At 49.2% G+C, this 10,275-nt stretch overlaps 1 long non-coding RNA gene across 2 annotated transcripts in view; it reads right to left on the bottom strand.

Annotated features, from left to right (window-relative positions):
• Positions 1–10,275, bottom strand: part of LOC125944727 (uncharacterized) — a 90,336-nt gene that overhangs the window by 3,793 nt on the left and 76,268 nt on the right. For both annotated transcript variants that reach the window (XR_007466403.1, XR_007466404.1), the window contains one exon: positions 261–347. This is a non-coding gene — a long non-coding RNA (uncharacterized LOC125944727). The remainder of the gene's footprint in view (positions 1–260; positions 348–10,275) is intronic.

The raw sequence follows: 10,275 nt of genomic DNA on the forward strand, positions 1-10,275 counted from the left end.
AACTTGTATTTCGCGAGGCTGAAATAGCAGTCAGCCATTTTACAACGTTCTCGTTTCCCAAACGCAGCCTGCCCACTTTCCGCTTTCGTTTTTCACTAGGACGTCCTTTGCCAACCTCGAGAGAGAATTTGGCACGTGCCCCCGCAGGTCTCCCGTCTGAACCAGTTGTACTCTTAAATTTATCGCGGTACGCTAATCACGGTGAAGTTGGTTAAAATAGATTCACTGCTCCCCAAGTGGAACAGGACATGCGTATTTACCCGCTTTTGGCCGCCAGCGTGGGTAGCACGCCGTACCGTTCCGTTTATGATTCTGTGCCATTGCGGTGCAGCCGGCGTTGAATGTTCCTGCAAAGTGAGACACAGACAATTCAAAATATATAGATTTCAAATTTTATTAATGATTAAGAACGCTTTTGCGGCCGTGTACACCGTTCTAGACACGTGGTCTTGGTAGAAGCGGCGGTATAGCGGTGGTAATAAAGGGAGTGATGGTTGTGGTGGTAATTGTGGTGGTTCAGCAGCGACGCGTTCAGTTTTTCTGCATTTCTGCACTGACACTCAAAATTTAATTCGACCCTTCACACTGTACTAACTGGAAACAGTAACAAACGGAACTCAAAATTTTCCGGAAGCTTACAATGTGCAGTCTGAACCCGAACAAACTATTGCCCAGCTTTCCACTTTTACTTCAACTTGAAGCACCGTCAGGCAGTTGATTTGGGAATACTGGCATGTATTTCGTCAGTACACGACGAAGATTTCGCCTCCAACGACTTATCCCTGCAGCCACCGCAACAGCAAGCTCTGCAGATAGTGCGGATGACATCTTAATTCAGCTTCCGTTAAATATTCTCTCTCTCTCGAAATCACTCGAAAGTTGCACCTAGGATTTTCAGAATGGCTGACTATTCCGAAATTATCAACGAGTATACTCTTGTGGGTAGCGTGTTGCAAGGTACTACGTCGGTATAGATGATCATCTTCAGACCAATAAGGTCCCATGTATAGACAGGCCTCTAAAGGAGATCTGCGATCACCCCCGCCTAGCATGAACCGATCACGTACTATACCTTTTCCAATGACATGTAGTGTGTCTTCCCAAAATATAATTTCCGGAAGCACATCAGTGCTGCAGCAATTTTATTCAAGCCAAGCGTTATCCTCCTTTTACTCAAAACTGACCTTAGCGAATAGCATGTGACAGCATAAACGGTAGACCAATTGGTATGTAATATTGCATCATTTAGCACGCATCCCTTATTAATAATTATATCGACCGTCCTGCTCGTTTCTGGTACATTGTAGGCCAAGAGGAATTGGGTTAACAATGACTAGGAGAATTTTTGTGTCATTGCGTGCCATTAATTCTTCGTTTTGTGTACATCTCGGACCTAGGTAACAAATAAGTAGCCTTGCCTCCGCAGAACTGCAAAGGCCAACGTGAAGGGCAAAATAATTGAACCTCACGCTTCATTTCTAGACCCACACTTAGGTGTAAACTGAAACATGTACAACCAGATTTATAAAAAAAAAGTATGAAAAGACTAGCTGGTCACTTAAAACTAAAAGCGATGACGTCGACTCCCTCCTCAGCCCTTTCTTTGAGAGTCCACAGGCTCTCTCGACTATGGCCACCGATAAGCGCTTGCAAAGAACAGCGCAAGCAGCAGAGCGAATGGTTACACTTGACATTCGCTATCTGGTATACACCTGCGGCGTGCCTCCACTTAAGCGTAAGCTCGAAACAAGTGTACAACCACGCGCGAACGAACGAACTCCCTGATTACCTCCAAGCATCGCCGCCGACGTCCTTCGATAGCCTCCGCTAAAACGGAACGAAGCACAAGGGGGCGTCGCGTCCCATGGCGGAGACGAGAGCTGCGCGAAGCAGCGGCGCCCGCGGAATGAAGGCGACCGTCGTACCCGGGTCGCGCGGGTCACTCGATTATACGGCGGCTCCTCGGTCGTGCTCGGAACACGACGACGCGGGCGTCTGTTGTTTCCCAGGGCCTCCCCCAGGCCTAATGGCGTCGCACGCCGCGCGGAAGTCAAGCCCTGCGTGTAGTCTCCGGCAAGGCCGAACGCACATGCGCTTCTCCCCAGGTTCGCCGTATAGGCGCGTGCATCTTACGAAGCAAAAGCGAAGTTTCAACGCGCTGCCGAGCGCTTTACGTGGGTGTGCAGCAGAAAGACCTGATTGCACTTCTGTAGTGGGACGGGGCATGTATACAAATGCAGAAAACAAAACAAAGCTTATTAGGCGCGTTGCTCGGAAGATGAACGTTATGGAGGTGAGGGTCGATTCCCTTGGAAGCCGTGATCTACCAGGGGTGATTACGATGGATCCCGTCATACGTAGCAATTGGTGGCGCCGTTGGCGCAGATAAAATTGCATGTAATGCATCGAGAGGACCTGTAGCGCTGAAGGCGATTGAAGTGCAGAAGTTTACAGATGCAGAAAGCCATTAGAAGGGTGTCGTTGTCGGCAAGACCCTATGCGTGTACCAGTCTCGTGTGATCGTCCATAAACGAACTCGTACAAGAAGCATGTTAATGGAAGGTGTATTTTGAGGTGACGGTTCATTGACGGCTACTCGACGGCACGCATGCACATCCACATTCATCGACAAAGCAGTTCAGCGCATCATTCGTATACCGTGGTTTTGCATATCTAGTTGCAAGGCATACGTGAAATCCCTCGCAGGCTAGTCTGTCTTTAGAAAGTTCCGTATAGCCTGTACACCAAGCAGGCTGATGCAACAATTTCTCTTAGCACATTTGTTTTGTCACTTCCTTCAACATTACTGTGTAATAAAGTTCTCCTCCCACTCCCTCTCTCTTTCTCTCTCTCTCTCAAGCTCTTGGTGGTGATCCGCGCAGTCAAATTCCGGCAGGCGAGCCTAACTTGTCTATAAGTTCCGGCAATTGCTCGGCCTGACCGCCCCTTTCCCGTGTACATGATATCACACGCCCGTGCCTGTAAAATTCAAACGGCGCAGCTCTACTCACTCTTTTTGCCGGGCTACTGGAACAAAGCGAGCGCGTAGAAAAGGGAGCGCACGATACTTGATTAATACCATGTAGGGCGAAACTAGTTATACTGTATCGCCGACGACGCTGTTTAGCCTCCCCTCCGAAAAACCCACCGCTATCATAATATATACGATGCGGGGCTCAGAGAATAACGTCGGCCACTGTATGATTTTGCGAAAAGAGCAGCACGCCAGCAGGTATAAAGAACGAAGGAGAAAGCAGCAAGTCTAGGTGTGCTGCAGTTTGTTTCAAAAAAGAAGCGACCCCGCGCACGAGGAAATCGCTAAAGGACGAGGCGTGTAACACGTCCTTCGATCAGAGCACCAGGCATCGGATCGAGGAGGCCAATTACGAATCCGGAAGCTTCTTGGATTCCGCTGCGCGTTGTTCTTTTTTTTTTTTTGTACTTTTTTGTTTTATCCTCACCGTTTCTCCAGTCCCGCACGACGGCACAATACCGCTCGCGCGAAATCTGACAGCTTCCTAACACGCCAAACGACGCGCAGCACCCCTGATTAGCGGGAGATGGGGGAGCAGCAGCGCTCAGACTGGAGCTACGCAGACGAGCACCGGAGGCAAAGAGCACGAAAAGAAGCGTTAAACAGCCGCGTCTGCGATCGGCCGGGCTTTCCGGGCCACGACGCGGCTGTGGCGGGCTGGCAAACGTCGGCTGCTGCGGCTAGCCGCGGGCAGTGATCGGCGGCTCTGATGGAAACCGCAGCCTACCCCTCAAATCAGTTGGTTCCAGCGGGCGCGGCCGGGGCACCCGATGCGCCCGAACGAAAGAAGGGTTCGACTCGGCACCGGCGCGGTAGTGCCGGTGCTCGTTCGCGCGCGTGCCGCCAGATGAGTGTCGGACAACCCCGAATCAAAGCCTATGCGCTACGAGGCAAATCACAAAAGGCCCAGCCTCAAATTACACCGCTGGCCGCCGCCGCCGCGCGGCCCCAAACTGGTCCACGCGCCCGCCGCCACGGTCCACTTGGTGAAGACTCGCCCGACGCCGCACGGCCGCCGAACGTCCTTTAGGCGAGCGCGTGTGCGCAAGCCGCGTGCGCACGCACGTACAAACACGAGCGCACACTTCCGGTGTCTGTCACGCCAACGCCTGGCTACAACCACGGCAGCACACCCTTGCCTCTCGCCGCAGTCGCCAGTGCTTCTTCTCTACCCTCCCTCTTCCCGGCACCTGCGGCCACCTAAAGGGTTCGGCGTCGCCGCACTTCGGCCGCCAACGCCGACATACAAAGGACGCCAAGTCTCGAACACTCGCTTCGACCGCGAACTGTGCGAGGGTGGCGGGTGGTTGACTGTCGGAAGCGAGACGCTTCCTCCCCGAGCGACCGAACGCGGCCGCCGTGCGCTGCCTTCCGATCACCGTCCACTGACTGCATGCTATCGCACGGTCCATCTCGGGGATCGCCAGTGTGGCGCGCGCGCACACACACGTGCGCTAAGAGCGGCCCGGGATAAAGACAATAAAGCAACCGGGCGTGTAGCCTTACCCCTCCTGTGCAAGCCAATTGGCACCGGCACACCCCCACACTGCAGCTCTGCTCGAGTGTACGCGCCCGGCGTACATACCGAAGGGCGAAGGGTAAAGGGCTGTCACCTAGCCGTTCGGCTAGCGGAAACCAATACGTGCCCCCTACATTGTACAGGTGACGCGTTTCTGGTCTCTTTCTTTCTCTCTCGCTTACGCCTCGTCTATGTCACGCCGCTCCCTCTTAGTTCTTCCAGGTTGGCCCTTTGTGTAGTCCCCTGGTCAGTCGCCAAAAGTGCGAAGCTGTGATAAGTCTTCCACATCTGTCGCCCTCTGCTCCTTCCCCTGTGTTGGACAAGGTTGACTGCTTCCGCTGTAATAGCCCGCCGACTTATAATGGCGTCTCGATCTCGCGTTCGCTCAAAAGGCACATCCGTGTCTCGCGGTGTTCTCCGTTTGAGGCCGGCGCCATTTCCCGCGCGCCGCTGCGTAGTATTTGTCCATCGGAGAAGACAGTGCGGCAGACTACGTACCGTTACACAAGGCCCGCTGCCTCGGTCATGCTCTGCGCCAGGAAACGGAAGTCGACGGGCAAACAAAGGTCGGCCCTGCTCTCAGATGACCGCACAAGGCGCTCCCACTGCCTGTACTTACTCGATTTGACAGGTTTTACCGGCCAGGGGCATCTGTTAACCTTACAAACTGAAGGCGATTTAGGTAACCAGCAGCACGCGTAATATTTCAAGAGCCTTGGAGACAACAAATCACGAATGCTCATATTGTTGACCTCCGGATCACAGCTAACCAACGCCGGCTCTCCTGACTGCTTGAGTTTTGTTGCACAAACTCTGAATGCCGTAAATTGGCAGTCATAAAAAAAGTGATTGTCCTCGACAAGGTCACCAATGTTCTTACCACTCAACAGGATAACTTTGACCTTTCCTTCTCTTCGGAACAATAGCTTTCCTATAACACTTGTTCTTTGAACAGGAGCAGAGTAATGCGTGACATTCGCGTGACGTTCTATATTCACATCAACCAACCGTGCTACGAGCTATTTCAGTGCTCACCAACGGCTCATAAACCACGTCTAAGTAAATTCGTCAAGTATGCTGCAGATTAAATGTTTCTGTCTTTGAACTCTTCGAATATTTAGCCTACCCAGTTTTCAAGGCACGAAACACGCGTAGCTAGGTACTTTTGATCCCAAATCTACGAGAAACAAAAATATCGGCAGATCCCATGCATACGTGTTTGGAATTGGTGATAAGCGAAGCTTTCTTTGATGTTGATGATAATGACGGTGGTCCTCTTTTATGGTTCGTACCCGCAACGGGGGATAGGCCATGGAGGAATCGGGCGGCAGGTGGTAGCTCAAGAAAATTGTCATTTGAGGAGGAGAAACGCAAATTAATATGGAAAACAAAATGAGATACTGGATCATCTAGAGTATGCGAGCGAGCAGTTGGGCTAACTGAAGGGAAATTTTTAAAATAGGTTCGCTGTGGGCCAGGTTGCAGCAGCATCCGTACGATGTTTAATTGTTGCTTGCTCTTTATGCAATGCCTCACCTGTTTTGCTGACCACATCTTCTGGGACGTCACATGGCCTGGATTAGCTTCACTGATCTAGCTCCGTCGTTTCTGACCAGACTCGTAGATGTCACCGAGTGCTTGCTCTGGGACTGCCCTTCATACTCCGATATGTGATAGCTCCGGCGTATCCCCCTTGAAACTTCTGCATGTAGGTCATCCCGGTGACCTGCCTCTTGATCAGCCAATCACCGACAACTGCCGGTCAGTGACGTCAACTATGAAGTGTATAAATGTCCAGCGCATGGATCATTTCTTCAGATAATTTTTATTCTTCTGTAAATTTCCTTCTCATAATCAGGGTCCCCTGTGAATAATGTTTGAGACTTGCAGAAGGACATAAGCAAACAAAGTTTAGAAAGAACAATAAAGCGACGATCGGTCGACAATGTGCACCACTTTTCTCATAGAATCAACAATGATGTTGTATAGTCGCAAACACACAAAAAAATAAAGTGGAGGCTTGCGTGTCTTCTATTCTAAGATAAAATCATCGTGACACTGACGGGTAGAACGTTGTGCAGTCGTTGATGTTGCGTCTGTCCTGAAACACAAGTGAAATAAAACGACGCCGTCCTCATAACTCAAGCAGCGATGTGCGTCGCTTTCCTTGTTCCAGACGAAGAGTTTGATCCGCGTGCAAATATATAATACAGACTTTCCTTGTCTTACCATGTATCTGCTATGGAGTAACTTCAACTATGCCGATTCGTATTCTCCTGTATTCGACAACCTGCGGCTCATCGAAGAGCATGGAGACGATGCAACGATGACTACTCGTATTTCTTAACCATTTTCGCGAATCTTCCACTCAAATGGAAGAAACAGACTCTGCAGCGTCAACTGTTTCTCTCGGCATGTTATAGTTGTCACCTACCAACACATAGCGCTATGGTAATGTTTCAGACAAACAAACAAACCGACAAACAAAACGCCCGAACAATGAAAGGAACAAAAGCAAAGTGAATCGCACTATCTCGGATGCAATTCGACTTTCCACAATGACAACTACAAAAAAAAAAAAAGAACGAACGAACGAAACAGTAAGCGACGGACGAAAGAGAAAGGTAACGTATCCTCGTCGGGACGATTAGACTTTCAATGAATGAACAAACTCTCTATAAGCGAGGAAAAAGCGCGCAAGGCCTCAAAGTACTCGGACGATTCCTACAGGTGATGTATGGGACCTGCGTAGCCTCAGAAAACTCAACACAATAGAAAAAAAGAAAGAAAGTCTAACAGTAGCTAGCCGGCCGACATCAGAGTCGTGACTCCCGACACCATTGTGCGACTCGCGGTGACGCGTCCTCGTTCTTTCTTCTTCGCCGCCACAGCCGCGGACAGCGCCTTCTAGCTTAGGTGCACGGCAGGTAAGTGCGTGCGTGTGCGTGTTTGTGTATGCATTGCCTCCTCGGAGAAAAAAGACGTCGACGGCCACTCTCCGTGCTGCCTATTAATAGATGCGACCACGAGACTGGCCATCTCTGTCGCTCTCGCGAACGGCTTGTGACAAGCCCATAGAAACGGCCTGCGTCGAGATTCGATAGAATCGAGACCTCCTCCCCGACGGCCTGCGACTCCCCGAGTGAAACTTGGTATGCACGCCGCGACCGCCACACACAGTTGGACAATCGAGGTGCGCGCACCGGACGAAGAATAGAGAACGGAGAGAAGATCATAAAGTTTATCGGCGAGAACGATGGGAGCGATTCCCTACCGCCAGCCGAGCCCATAGAGCCCGCCCCTACTTCTCGATCCTCGCTTTCCAGCCTACACGGCAGTCACGGACGCTGATGAGAATGAAAGATTACGTCAAGCAGAAATAAGCCTAAAAGAAGAAGCGGGGCTCAAGCAGGCAGTCTGACGAGGAGCTCTCGTGAAACTTCAGTGAAGAGAAATGGTGTATTCATGACCATAAGAGAAATTCCTACACGGAGCCCGTTTCACTTTTCCGGGTGGGCTTCACAGCCAGACAGTGCCAAGCAGTGAAAGCGCATATCAGGGCCTATTATCCCAAGAAGGTTGCCCAGAAAAGTGCACTTGATTGCCATTCATTTTCATTGCCATTCAGGATTCTGTCCAGGGGCCGTTATCTTTTCTCTTGATTTCTGTTCTTGCTATACTCTTCCTTGAGAGAGAGAGGCATGCCTTTAATGGAAATTGGGGATGTTTCCTCGGTGCAGACCTGAGAAACTACTCCAGTTTCATTCAAGCCGACAGACGCAAGAAAATCTCACGAAAACAACGAGCACTAAGTATTGGGTGTCTATGGGCACATATTTTTATAGCCACTGCTGGCAAACATAGTACAGTGAACCTGAAGTATCATTCCTGTCTTCACACTGGCACTTTTGTGTGAAAGTGGCGTCTGTTGTTGTTCCTCTAGACAAGTTTGCACGTACCCATCGTGGGCGATCGGATATGAATTGTGCGGTCTGCAGAAAATAGATTAAAGAAGTTTAGAAAAAAAACGCAATACTAGGGAAAGACGTTTTCTGCTCGGTGTTCAAAGTGGAAGATTCATCATGCTAAAGTGAATCGAAAAATAGGTAAATAATTAGCATACTTTACAGTTTTATGAAGGCAGCCGATTGGTATGTATAATACAGTCTTTCATCGCTGTGCAAACATTCTGGTGGCTGTACCCTAACCTGGAAGCTATAAACGAAAGCGGGACGGGGACGTTCATGCTGAGGCCAAGCTTGTTTATATGGACCTCGAACAACCTCAATGAGGAAAGTCGTCGGCACGCAAGGAGAATGTGGTCAATGGTTTCCGATTCCCCGCAGTGTATACACCAAAGAAGTGCCGCCAAACTAGCCCTCTGTTTACAGAAATTTTGTGTCGGGAGGCGGCAGCGTAGCCTCGTTAGTGTAACTTCTAATTTTTTTAGAATTTAGGGCTCCAGGGGAATAGTAGTTGGTGGTAGTCAGAATGCGAGAGCAGGGTTGATTTATACAACTCGTTCGACATGGTTAATCTCTGAAACCTAGCGGCAGTGATATAGGCGGTTGGGGGAACGGCAGAAAGTAAAGGGCGACCCAGGGAAGCCTTTGCTAATGAATGGGCACATTCATTGAAATGAATACCTTTGTGCACATGCACCAAAATTAAACGAAGGAAACGCAAATGTCATTACACGTTGTAAGCGATGAACATAGAGTGAGCCGGTGATAATAGCTATTGATGAATGAGAGGGGTTCAATCCGCGCAATGCTAAAATTAGAGCTAAGAATTCTGCTATAAATAGATAGGAGTAAAATCAGTAAGTCTAATCAAATAGGGTCAATCTAGCGAATGATAAAAAATTCCTACACCTGCCTTTTCATCGCTCTGTGAGACATCTGCCGCTATTATGGCATTGGTCTGAATATGCCTGAAGTGATCATCCAGCAAGTCATTGAGAATTCGTGAAGATAAAAATTTTGCATTATTTGACTAGATGTTATCGAAAATAATTTCTAGAGAGACAGTAATAGAATTTCATGGAGTTATGTCATAGAGTTTAACACTCAAGGGTTCGAGTAGTGCCTGCTCAAAAACCACCTGTCGAGTATGAAAACAGGGCCAATAGGCATTAAAAATGATGTGGGTTGACTAATAAACACTGTCTGGTGTCTTCTAAAATGGTATTCATGCAGTCGCAGAAAGTTTTGGACTGTTAATAGTCGAAACGTCGCTATTAATGAAGGCACTCGCGCTTCCAGGTACAGTACAGCGTTCGCTACGAGTTTGGGGAGGCCAAGGTAAAGGCGAAGCACATCGCATTCTATTAAAACACGGGGACGAATCTTATAAGCGGCACCTCCAGAGAGCAGAACACACCCAAATTCAATATTGGCCTGATATGCATGCGCTATACCGTTAGCAGTGTGTCTCTTCGCATTCCTGACTGATTATTGCTCAGCCGTTGTAATACTCCGACAGCACGGCCATCTTTTGCATATTCATTATTCAATATGCGTTAGCCAATTGAGTTTACCATCATAAATCACCACAAGGTACTTGGTTTCTTCAACTTGGGGGATTAATTTATTCTGATAACATAGAGATAAATGCACTTCACTCCTTAGCGGAAAGACCAGAACATCACTCTTGTTAACATTGAGAGACAGGTGAATTCCTTCTAGCCCCTGTTCAAGGGTGGCGAGATAATTTTGCAATG

The sequence above is a fragment of the Dermacentor silvarum genome, chromosome 4 (genome assembly GCF_013339745.2).
Source record: "Dermacentor silvarum isolate Dsil-2018 chromosome 4, BIME_Dsil_1.4, whole genome shotgun sequence".
NCBI classification, from domain to species: Eukaryota; Metazoa; Arthropoda; class Arachnida; order Ixodida; family Ixodidae; genus Dermacentor; species Dermacentor silvarum.